Here is a 13,223-nt window from a genome sequence, read left to right as displayed (position 1 = left end):
ACTGCTGAACCAATTCATGAGTCGTTAAAATGAGATCTTTATAAACTCCCGTTGGATTAACTTCAGTTGAAGAGCAGATATGTAAGAAGGCTTTCCTCAGCGGCTCATGATGAGGTGAAGGTGCAACTCCCAGTGAGCCGCACTGGAAATGAGAAGTTGGCCTCATCATGTGTTATACCCAACAGTAGCCTATAGAGAATAATTAAATAGCTCAACTTGACCAACTACAGCGCTAATGTGTTGCTTACACATGAATGTATCATGATAATCCAATAATATAATATACAGCAATATCACAGTTTCAAGTATTTTACTTTTGATCTCTTGATTCTTTAAGTACATTTTGATGTAATATTTGCATATTTTTAGTGATTTTTACTGCAATTACTTGATTTTTTTTTATTGCAACTTTTTGTTTTTTGCCTGAGGAAGACCTGGAGTTGGTCAAAACATTGCAAATAAAGGTAAAGGGAGCTCTGATTCAGGGTGCGGGTATTCCTCATCTAGTTGAATTGTTTTTTGTATCCAGCACCTAACCCTCTGATGTATTGTGGATGTGCACATGACTATTCAGTTTCATAACATTTTGTCCATCTCATCGTCTCCTCCAGGAGATGAACCCCCCCCCCCCCCGAGCATGTCAACACGTCACTGTCATCTTTGTCATCTAGTTTTTTTTCTTCTTGACAGAGTTTAAATTGCGTGTTTGCTCCATATTTTTTATTTGTGTGTGCTCGATCAGCTTGCTACTAGTATGTATTCCATATCCGCATATAGAATACGTGTTTACTTATTCTTTATTGTAAAATTGTATTTATATATTTATATCAGCTGTCTTTTGTGGTATTTTTCTTACTTGTATTGGTATTTCTTTTTTTCTCTTACCTTCTATTTTTTGATTGTTATGCACCACAACACCAAGGCACATTCCTTGTATGTGCAAACTTACTTGGCAATAGACCTGATTCTGATGACGCTGGAGGGTTAGAGAATTCTGTATGGTAAGGGACACTTGTTCCCTGAGTTTATCAATAAAAAAACAGCAGTTCTCCCCAGGCTGGCTGCTGTTTTGTGCAGCTACTTGAGCTGCTTATGTTGCCTGAGAGGAAGCACTACCTTAAAGGCTAAAGACAGGGGACAAAAATGCAAAAGTGTACAATCAATGCCAAAAATTACATGAAAGGATTGAAAAACGATTGACTTACCCTGCATACACCCAGCCCAGAGGAAGGTATATGTCGTATACACACCACTACACCTCGGCTGAGCACCAAAGAAAAATAAAGTCATTAAATCTGTGTTTTGCAGTTGTAGTCCACACAGGTGATCATTATCATGAGCTCAGCCCCTGTTAATGACTGTTAAGGGCTTTTGATATACTGCAGTTTTACTGTAAATAGCTCTGTTAGTCATCAGCCAACACATTTACACCTAAATGACAGGTTTTATAAACAAAGCAAATTTGCGGGTGTGGGTACCTGTGGTTGAAAAGACTGTGTGAATTACCTATGAACTGTGAATGTGAGTGTGCTAGTTTTAAGCACTGTCAGCACCACAACACTTATACACTACATTTTGATTAGGAGGCTTTTACTTATTCACACATTTGAATAACATTCAGCAGCCATACTGGTGCTGCTAAAGAAATACAGAGAGAAATGTTTCTCTGTCTTGTCTTTTAATGAGCTAACAAGATTTCTGTGTGTTGATATGCTAAGATTGTCCTGCACTGTGACAGTAAACCACTGTGGCACTCGTTACCTTTGAATGACCTTACTTCCCCTTCATTTAAAACCAAATGAGAAGGAAGAAGAGAGAGAATGAGACGATAAGTCACATAAAACGAAAGGACTTTGATTTAATGTGCAAACTCATACACCGCTTTGTTCCAAATGAGGGGCAGTTACGGTGTGTGTTTGAGTGTCTGTAGGTGTATTTGCATGTCTCTTTGTGTTTGTGTGTCTCTCTCCCTCTCTCTATGTGTGTGTGTGTGTGTGTTCTGCTACAAAATCTAGTTAAAGTGAAAGTGTGAAAATTATCAATCTGTTGGCACAGACACAAAATCCTGTCGCCACCTGAGTCCAATTCTTACGTAACTACCCTCGACCTTCACTATCACCTCTGCAGAATACACATACATGCACGCACACACACATACACACACAAGCGCACAGACACAGTCATTCTCTTAGTTTCAGTTACCCTTTGTACAAACACTGTCTCTGACTGCATGATAGAAAGTGTTTCTATAAACACTCATATTCACTCTCCCTGGTAGAGATGTGAAATCAAAAAAATTTACAAATCTAACCATATTGTGTGTCTATGAAAAACAAATACAGTTTATGTTTTGCATGTGAAACAAACGAGTAGGGAAATTCCAATTAAGGCCTGGAAAACAGGTGGATTTCATTCTTTTCACTCAGAAAAAGAAGAAGCTAAACTCTTTATGTGGGAGGTAAAATTTGGCATTTGAAGTCTGTGTGTGTGTGTGTGTGTGTGTTCTTGCATGTATGCGTATGTGTGCATGTGTGTGGGAGGGCTGGCTGGCATGATACTGCGCACACAGCAGTGCGTTACGAGGGCAAACAGCCTCAGCGTAGTGAAGATCTTTTTGTAAAATATGCAAAATCTTGTGCATATTCCAAATCTTTGTTCACTCATTTTTGGGTTGGGGAAAGCACAGAGACTCATTAGAAAATAAAACATTTACTTTTCTTTCCTTGAAGTGAAAGTAAAAGCAGCCAGAAAACCCACAGGCCAGCCACATAATGAAGCTCTGTGAAACTTTCTTCCAAAATTCAGTTGGATTCTGCAAAGTCTCATGAAAAAGGAAAAATATAGGTAGTTTGTAAGTTTGCTGGCGTGAAGTGCCACAGGAAGTTCACTGCTCCAATCACCCTGCAACCGACAGATGCATCAGAACTTGTAAGAACTGTCTTTCTTTAGAGTCAAGGGTAATGAAAATGTCTTAAGATTCCTCTCAAATAATCTTGTCTTTTTGTCAAAGTTGGCAGCTCAATTACATAATCCATCACTTTCCTTTAAGGCTCTTCAGGGACAACGTCAAATCTATATGATTAACTGTTTAAATACTAGCTGAGCCTTATTTTGAAAAAAATCCCTCATGTCTAAGCAATTTTAATGCCATGGCCAATTGCAGTATCTCTTTATGAAGACAATTATTTATTTGTATCATGATTTGTATTCATGATTTTGTATGACAGAATGTAATTAGTGACTTGGTAATATTTGGATTTAATCTCATTGTAATTTTTGTTTTTTTCACTGTGAAAAATTGATTCAGCAGTTATGTATGGTATGGGTAATGTGATTCTTTGAGGTGGAGGTCCTCATGGGTCCACTCAGTTCCTAGTAGGAAAGACCTCACTGGGTCCCTTTCAGATTGGTTCTCTTAAAAACAAAAAATCATAATCATTTATATTGTGACATGTATATGCCATTCTCCTCTACATTTTAGTTTCTATTAAAAATATAAGGGAGTGCTTAGCAAATCTTGAAAGATTTGCCACCTGCCATGAAACATGATGGGATGATGGACAGGAGTTCAACATCATCTTTAGGGTTTCTCCATTGGCATTTTTGGCCACACCAAGTCAGACCCTGCTGTGTTGATTTGCATTTCCATTATCAGTTTAAACAGGCCAAGTTGTGCCAGGTCGTGCCCGAGATGGACCATCTCCAGAGTCAGGCCAAAGCGCACCCGACCCACCTCCAAGCAGGTTGTGGTGATGTCTTGCTAGCAGGCCCTACCATGGCCAAGCCGTGACGACCCCTGTCTCCCCCTCAAACAAGCATGTGTTGTAAGACTCTACTCATGTCTGTGCTGTAGACCAGAGAGAAAAAGAGAGCTGTGTGTTCAGCTCTCAATACTTTGTAGCTTCTAACTGAACTTCTAACTTCTAAGTTTAGTTTCTCTCCTGTGTTTCTGTTTAGACTTTCAGATATCTGCTTTGTTTTAATATTTCCTGATCGCTTTCAGCTGTACAGGAGTCATGTTAAGTTACTGCTGATGAAAACATTTCCTGCTGCTGCTGCTTCATATTAAAAGTTTTCCACTGACAAACTAATGGAAGGCTTTTATTGCGAAGAACATTTAGGAAATGAAATGTGTTTATTGCTGAGTTAGCAGGGATTTGTTAATGGTGCTATTCTTTGTGTCGTGTTAAGATACTGCTGATGAAAACCCAACATTTCCTGATTTTGCTGCTTCATATTAAAAGCTTTTAAATAACAAAATAGCGGGGGGACTTTTATTGTGAAGAATTTATAGGATATGAAATGTTTTTATCCACCATTTTACAGCCACTCCTTTGACCACTAGTCACAGCCATGGATATATACAGCCTCCTGCTTTCAAACATCATTGACTCAAGACAAGCGCATCGTCAGTTAAACACACACCTTCATGCGGGTAGCCCTGTTGTAATGGAGATGCAAATCCCTGCCATGTTGGGTTGACATGCCAAGTCAAACCGAGTCAAACCAAGCCAACACATGTCTATGGAAAAGACCAACTTGTCATATACAAATAAGCCCCAAAGTGATAATCTTTAGGAAGTGCTGCGCAAAAATACCATCATAAGTTATCGACAAAAAAAAGATCATTTTAGATATTAATTAGTGCATTCATTAGCACTTTGATGTCTCTTGGATGTTCAAATATTAAAAGGGGTAAATGAAAATAAAATCAAAAATAATTTTAAAAAGAATGTTCAAAATTGATGTAGCAGTGGCCAAGATATCCTGACTTTTTGTTCTGCAAGCTCCACAATCCCTGGATCCCATAATACATTCTGATAGCATCTTTCATTACAACTGCCCTGCCTCCACGCCCCCAGTTTGTAACACATACTTTTCAATTTCAATTTGTAGTCACTAAGCCCAGGCAGACATAACCCTGATGACATCATCAGGGTCATTTTCTCTGACTTGTCAAGCTTATCCAGAGCCACAAAAGACATTATACAGCTGTTTTCACAGGCTGAGTAGATGTACACCTCTTGACTTTAAAGTGACAAGACCTGAAAAACAACATGGGCAACATCATGTCAAATATTTATAGCTGACAAAAGTATTTTAGTATAATAAACAGCTCAGCTTTTATCTACAATTGGCAGCCTTTTTCTTCTTGTATAGGCCCAGATAAAGGAAACAAACATCAGAAGCCGTCTTGCATTCCAGAATATATTAGAAGGAAGCTTTACAGCTCAGTTATAACAGCTATGCTTAACAAACCACAACAAATGTTAGCAAACACAGTAAATTTATCTGTTTTTCATGAAGCAAAAATCTGTAGAGTTATGAAAGATACACCAGATTTCATTGATATAAGACATACCAGATGACGACTCCTACACTTTCCTCATTGGCATGAATTAGTGTTGACATTTCTGTTATGCCATTTAATTTTGCATATATTTGAGTCAGATTTGGGCTATGTGATAGACTGTTGAACTGGCCAGAGTGTGCCCTGCCTCTCGCCCAATACATGCTGGGATATTCTCCAGCCCACCGCCAACCTGAACAGTATAATGAGTACAGAAACTGGCTGGATGGATGGATAGACTCATATGTGTTCAGTTTGTTACAATTTCCTCAGCAACATTGTTTTTGTAGATGGTCAGGTTGGACACAGGGACTTGTGACTACAGGTGGATAACATTTGCTTTTCTGACACATGCACTCTCTTGAATATCAGTTCTTTTACAGCTTCTCCCTCAAGTGCTTTTTACTTTAATCACTCTCTCTCAGCGCCACATTTTCCTCTTTTTATCTATGTCTGTTCTCAATCTGATCTAGTACAAACGTGAAAAGTTTATTTGATATTTCAGACCTTTCTGAGACATCATTTTGCATCATCACTGACTACATCGCTGCATAACTGTAATTTACATATCTATCAAATGCAAAGCATTGAATTATGGGATTGAGGGTGTCGTATGCTGTACAGATCGTAAAATCCAATAAGGAAAAGTTGTGATTTGTGATACTGGGATATGAAACTAAAATTGACTTGACTTGAATTTTAGCTCCATAGTGTTATTTTTAGGGCACTATAGTGCAAAATTGATGTTGAAGTCCAACACATAGAAGGTGGACACAATAAAAATTGCGGAGGGTAATATAGTGCACTAGGTAGCAAATAGGGAGTGACACAGCCCATGAACGCTTTAGATTGACATCCACATATAACTCTCATATTAAATGTGATCATTTTACTAAAAATAGGAATGAGTTATTGCTAATTAATTCTAACATTAGGACCACATTTCCTACAAGTCTTGCTATGATTAAGATATTTTATTTTGTTTTTTATCTACCTTTAAATAATATCTACATTTGTCATTTCTAGAAACTTTCTACACTCAGAAATCTTTTCTCTAGAAAACAGCCAACTCTTCCTGATTTGTGCCCAAAGCAATGCCAATTCAGCCATGGTGGCACAGACAAGAGAAGCTTGAAGCTTGAAGATTGGTACCATACTCATGTCTGTGCAATAAACTCTGTCCAAAGGTAACTATTCACCTAAGAGCAACTTTAAAGTTAAGATAAAGATACATAAAACCCCTAAAACCACAACAAAGGTTATTTTTACCCTTCGATTTTTGTGTGGATCAAACATACAAGATACAACATGAGATGCTGGTGGGTGGATTTTGTTACCTTTGGACAGAGCCACGCTCCTGTTTCCAATCTTTGTGCTAAGCTAAGCTACACTAAATTCATACAATAATTTACCCTTGCAGGCGTGATCTATTCCTTTAAATCAGCAGTGCCAATATCTCCAAAACATTAAATGATAGATGTGAAAATGCTATTAAATAAAGAGAGAGCAAGGCAAAAATGAAGCAGGACATAGCAATGGTTAAGATAAGGTAAGGTGAGAATGAGAGAGCATGGTGAACCAGAAAGAGTAAGAGGTGAGAGAAAAAGAGCCCTCGCTCTCAGGCGTTCACCTCTGCTCGAAGAAACCTCATTTTCCTTCTCTGATGTCCGCCTCCATCCATCACTCTCCTCCTCTCCTTGTCTCTTCCTCCGCTCCTGGTGTCTGTTCTCGGTCTGATTAATGAGCAGAGCCCTGGTTGAACCTATTAACAATGTGTAATACCGCTCAGTCTGCAAATAGCCTGCACTGTCCAGACCTACTTTACACTTCTCAAGGTAGTGGTGGCCTAATAGGCTGCTCTCTGACTGTGCCATGTTGTCTCTTGCTGGGTAGCTGTTTCTGTAACTCGCTCTCCTTTTCTTTCCCTGTGTCTATTTCTGCCCTTTTGCCTCCCATCATATCTTTCAGTGCCTCCTTCTCCCCAGCTATCTTCCTCATCTCTCTTTTTGTCAGGTACTTCTCTCTCTCTTCTCCAGCTATCCTTGGCCCTATTAAGGTGGTCAAGTTGGAAAATTAATCGACCTGAAAAGAACATCAATCAAAAAAAAAAAAAAAAAAAAAAAAAAAAAAACCTCTCACAACCTAGTTTTTAGAGCTAAGACTTATTCAGTGTCTTGTAAGACTTACTTGTGCATGCACCACACACCCACATATTCGTTTAATTTTACTTAAAATTATGTAAATTATGTCACCTTATTTCTTGGCAGCCTGATATTTAGTTTCAGCACTAAAGGTCAAGTTTTACTGTAGCTTTACTTCTTCTCCATTCCAAACACACCCAGCTTATCAAGGATTTATTTTATTTTTAAAAGCACAACCTTTTTGTTATATTAACTTCTGTAGAACAGTGGCCACTGTGGCCTCTAGTTGCAATTACAGGATAATGGCAGGTGAAATTTCCCTTCATTTCCAGTCGTTTGCTTTGAAGAGATGATCATTATGTGACCTGACTGAGAATGTGTGGAATGAGAATATACAGTAATGGTAAAAAGCCATTGGACAGGTGTGCCATGTATCACCAGTAGGGGTCGCTAAAGCAACACTGCTTAGCTCAGCAGAAATAGACAATTCAATACTGTTAAAGCAAGCAATAAGGTACCGCCAACCAGTGAATTTGAATTCTATGTTGGTTTATTGTCAACGATATTATAATGAGATCACCATTGAACACTAAGCAATATTTAAACAAAAAAGCTAACATATGACACATATTCGGTAACGTCAGCTAGTAGCAGTGATAATGCTAACACAGAGTAGAGTTAGCTTTACAGCTATTGGAAAAGTAGCTGAACAGGACTTCTCTTTGAGCGAGACTTGGTTAGACAACAACAAACAGATCAAATCAAGTGAAAGGTAAAGAAAAAACATTTTATTTCTCTGTACGGTCCTTTCCATAATGTTGTCAGACACATAAAACAATCTGAACAGTCGCAAAAACAAGCACTTTTAGACCTACATTGACGGTGTGCAGTTGCCCCAAAGGATTACATTGAGGGTGCTGGCTGCAGTGCTCTCACTCTCTTGTCCCCATTAGTAAGACAATTAGACAGAAAAATACCAAAGTTTCCCTTTAAAGCAAGATAATAACTTATCTTCATACCAGCGTACCAACTATTACTTTGTTTGGCTAAGAAAAGTAATTGGAATGACCTCACTGAATTGCAATGTCTTTCACTGAATACAAAACTAAATGATGACATTTTCACATTGTTGTGGGGATACACAGAAAGAGGCAACATGGGTTTAAAATACACATATATGTTCTTCCATACTGTATATGTGGCATTATTCACTTAGCAGTTCCCAACATATCCTGAAGGCCAAACACTCTGTGTGCAGCTGCTCTCTTGCTCACATAATGCCACGTAGGAGCATTATGTTGAAACTCAAGCAGGCTTTTTTATGAAGGCAAGGACGAATGTGATGCAATCAAGTGCTTTACTCCAGTGTTCTCCTCGCAGCCAAGAGGGGCTGTAAGAATGTGAGGCTCAACGCTGTTTAATGTTTCATTCACCATCAGCTGACACTTTTGCCCTCTGGAGGTGTGGGCAACGTCTGCACGAACTCCATGGGAGGCAAAGAAGAGGGATGCAGAATGGAGAAGAAAGAAGATCATGAAGACAAAATAAATGAAGGGAAAGACAGAAACTGGTGAGATTTAGCAGAATATGAAAAATGGCTTTTTTTTAGGTAGAGAGGGGGAAGAGAAATGAAGAGGAAGAGGAAATAGTGAAAATATGAGTGGGAGAAGAGGCAGTGGAAAACAATAGTTAGAAAGGAGAAAATTTAGTGAAAGGGGGAGAGAGAGAGATTGAGACACATAAAAAAGACTGAGAAAAAAAATGAACAGTAGGATGCCACTGTTATGCCGGTAATCTCACTATGGAGATGGTTTGAATTGTGAAAATGGAGCTTTAGAAAAAAAAAGGTTTAAAAAGATTTAAAAAGATTAGATCTTTATGGTTATTGTGCTCAGAACAATGAAAATCTGCTTAGCAGCTCTTCAGCAGTGTGCAGCATAAAAAACAGTAAAGTTCAATGAAAACAAGTAGATATAAATAAAAGCAAAATATATACAGAGGCAAACAATAAAAACAAGACAAGACAAAGTGACCTAAACAGTACAGTAGTGGTAAAGTAGCAACATATGGTTTGGTATGTGCAATACTGCAATTTGTGCAATACAATAGTCTTTGGTAAGTCCGTAAAGTGTGTAGTCCATAATGAATGTGTGTGTGTGTGTGTGTGTGTGTGTGTGTGGGTGGGTGGGTCAGTGGGGTTATTGCTCACAGCAGTCAGTCTTTTTCCGTCTTTGGCAATGGGGGGTAAATAGAGGTTACAGCTCTTGGAGAGAAGCTGTTTTTTAGTCTGTTTGTTCTGCTTTTGACTGTCTCTTCTTCCAGAGGGGAGGGGGGTAGTGTCCAGGGTTTGTTGAGTCTTTTATGATACCACTGCCTTTCCTTTGTAGTCGGCAAGTGTAAAATGTCCTTCAGAGGTGGTAGTTTAGTCCCAGTGATATTCTGAGCTGCCTTCAACACCAATTGCAGATTCCTCTGGTCTTCTACAGTACAGCTGCCATACCACACTATGCAGCAGCTCAGGAGGCTATTGATGGTCACACAGTAAAAGTTTACCAGCAACTGCTGTGGGAGGTGGGACTGTTTTAATTTCCTGAAGAAGCATAGTCTCTGCTGGGCATTCTTCACCTGGTGAGAGATGTTTACAGACCATGTGAGGTCTGCTGTGGTGTAGACTCACAGGAATTCGATGTATCATCTCTTTAGTTTTTGTGATGCTGAGGTCCAGGTTGTTATGGAAACACCACTCAGCCAGGTGTCAAACCTCCTTCCTGTAGGCTGTTTCATTGTTGTTTATTATCAGTCCTCCTATGGTGATGTTGTCTGCAAATTTGACAATGGTGTTGGAGGGGTGAATGGGGGGACAGTCATGTGTAAAGAGGAAATAGAGGAGGGGGCTGAGGACACACCCCTGTGGTGCTCCTGCGCTCAGGATCGGAGTTGAGCAGGTGTGACCCCCAATCTTGACATTTTTGGGTCTGTCGCTTAGAAAGTCCAAGCACAGTGAACTGTCAAAGCCCAGGTCACTCAGTTTTGGGACCAATTTGTGGGGGATTATTGTATTAAATGCTGAACTAAAATCAACAAACAGCATCCTTACACAAGTGTTCTGCTGTTCTAGATCTGTAAGGACTGTGTGAAGAACTGTTATGACTGCATCATCTGCTGATCGAATGGTCCGATATGCAAACTGATACTGATCAAAATCAGCAGGGATTGCAGCCTTGATGTGGGAGAGAATCAGTCTCTTGAAACACTTGGTGATGATGGGGGTTAGAACAACTGGGTGATAGTCATTCAGACAATTCATTGCCTTCTTGGACACCGGGACAATTGTGGCTGACTTAAGGCAGGTGGGAACTACAGCTTGTTCTAGTGAGGGTTGAAGATGTTAGTGAATACCTCTGCTTTTTGGTCTGCGCAGGCTTTCGAATACTCATCCGGAGACTCCATATGGTCCAGCCAATTTGCTGATGTCAACTCTGCACAGGGTGGACCTGGTGTTGATGTAGTTCCATGGTCTGGTCCTTCCCTGATAGTGCAGGATCAGTGTTGACTTCTCTATTCTGATGGTTGAAACAAGCAAAGAACTGGTTCAGTGTGTCTGGAAGAGTGTTGTCACTGCTTGAGACTGTGTAACTGTCCTTGTAGCCAGTGGTTGTCCTTATCCCCTTCCACATGCACCAGTAGTTTTTATTATTGAAGTGCTCCTCTTTGTGCTGTTTATACCTTTGCTTGGCATCTCTGATGCCCCTCCTTGGTCTTCCTCGTACTTCTTTGTAAGACTTAGTATCTCCAGATTTAAATGCTGAGTTCTGTGCCCTGGGAGTTCTGCAACTCGCTGTTCAGCAAAGGTTTCTGACTCGGAAACACTTTGACTATCTTTGTAACAGTCACATTTGCAGCACAAAAGTTTATGTAGGAGAGGACGGGTGATGTGTGTCCCTGCAGTTCTGCATCCTCTGTGATATCAAAGCAGTCCTACAGTGCTGAGGTGGCCTCCTTGGTCCATGTCTTAACTGTTTTTGGAGATGGTTTCTGTCTGCAGATTAGGGGTTTATATGCTGGTATCTGGGATGTTGGCTGATCTAAAGTGTTCTTCTCCCTTGTGGAGAAGTTTACATTTTTGTAGTCCCAATCCCAACAATACTGCCTGGGTGTGCTGTCAACTGATGGTTGATGGTATCCTGTAGCTGTTCTAACGCTAGCCTAGCGTTAGCTTGCAAGGGCATATAGACAGCTGTTATGATGACTGATGTAAACTCCCTCGGTAGGTAAAAAGGTCTACAATTCAACATAAGATACTCTACGGCTGATGAGCAGTGTGTATCAATGGCTCTGGCGTCGGTACATAAGCTATTGTTAATGTAAATACAGACTCTTCCGCCTCTGTCATATTGGAGTAAACAGTCCGGTCCACTCTGTAGATGGGGCAGCCTGCTAGCTTAATAGCGGTGCCGGGAATGCTTGGGTCCCGCCAAGTCTCCATTATTATCATCACACAGCAGTCCAGGCTGTGCAAAGTGATCCGTAGTCTTATCTCACCCATTGTGTTGATAAGTGTCCAGGAACTGGCATGACAGAGACTTGGAATGGCAGGTTTGAAGGGGTAGCCTGAAGCTTAGCTCGTAGTCCCATTCTCCTGCCCCTCTTCTGTTTCCTGTGCCTCCGTGAACTGCGTCGTATCCCTGGGGGGATGGTAATCCCTCTGAGCTTGGGAGAGCATTGGATCTCCGGTGGAATGCAGTCCTTGTAAGATGTACAGTCAGTGTAATCCATGATTCTGAGCAGCTCCGATCTGCTGTACTATTGTTGTGTGACTACTAGTTTGACAAGAGAACATAAAATGCACACAAAACAATAAAAATGCACACAAAACATGAGTGAGAGTGCCGGGCCGCTGCGTGCAACCGCGCTGCCATCTTCGGCCAGCTGAGAAAAAGAAAATGTGACAATTTGACAGTAGCCCGGGGTAAGCAGTCTGGGATAGCCACACTTTTTAAAAACTGCCTCCTCTTTCCTCTCTGGATCAAAAAGGGAAGACCTGTTAACCTGTTATATAAGCTAGCAGCACCAAGTGAAAGCCTGGCACGGAGAGACAGAGGATGTCCGTATCCAGAATAAAAGCAAACATGAACGAAAATTGGCTGCAAAAACTGTCAAGGACAATTCTGCTGTCTTTTTTCAATTTCTCTCTGTGTAACTTGAAAGCAGATATACTGAGTGTGTACAAAATATAATGGAGGCCTGGCTGTAATTGGGTTGCAAACCCTTTTTACACCATGTCTTTGTACATCTACAACGTGTAATCATCTAATTGAACTGCACTCTGGTGTATTTCTAACCTCTTACTTTTTCAATCTAACTGGTGACCCAAAAACACACTTTCCATTCTACATTGACAAAATTTTAGAATATGCCTCACATAGCAAATTGTTAAATCAATAGTTAAGTTAACCCTTGGCACCCACGCAACTTTTTTTTTTCTTTTCATCAAAAGTCACACCCCTTCTAATATTTAACTCAAAACCAGAAGGCACAGACATCATACATATACCACTGGAATTAGTGACTTAGCTACTCCTCTCTATGATACTGCGTCACTTTCAATGTTTTGAAATATCAATTAATATAATGAGAAATTTTAAAAGTGCTTAACATCATCAACGTTAGACTTGTCATTTAGTATCAAAGATTATACTAAGTGTTTACAGCTGTGCTAGCTGCTCTGTGAG

The sequence above is a fragment of the Thunnus thynnus genome, chromosome 9, assembly GCF_963924715.1.
Source record: "Thunnus thynnus chromosome 9, fThuThy2.1, whole genome shotgun sequence".
Lineage (NCBI taxonomy): Eukaryota > Metazoa > Chordata > Actinopteri > Scombriformes > Scombridae > Thunnus > Thunnus thynnus.
Note: the sequence above shows the minus strand (reverse complement) of the source record.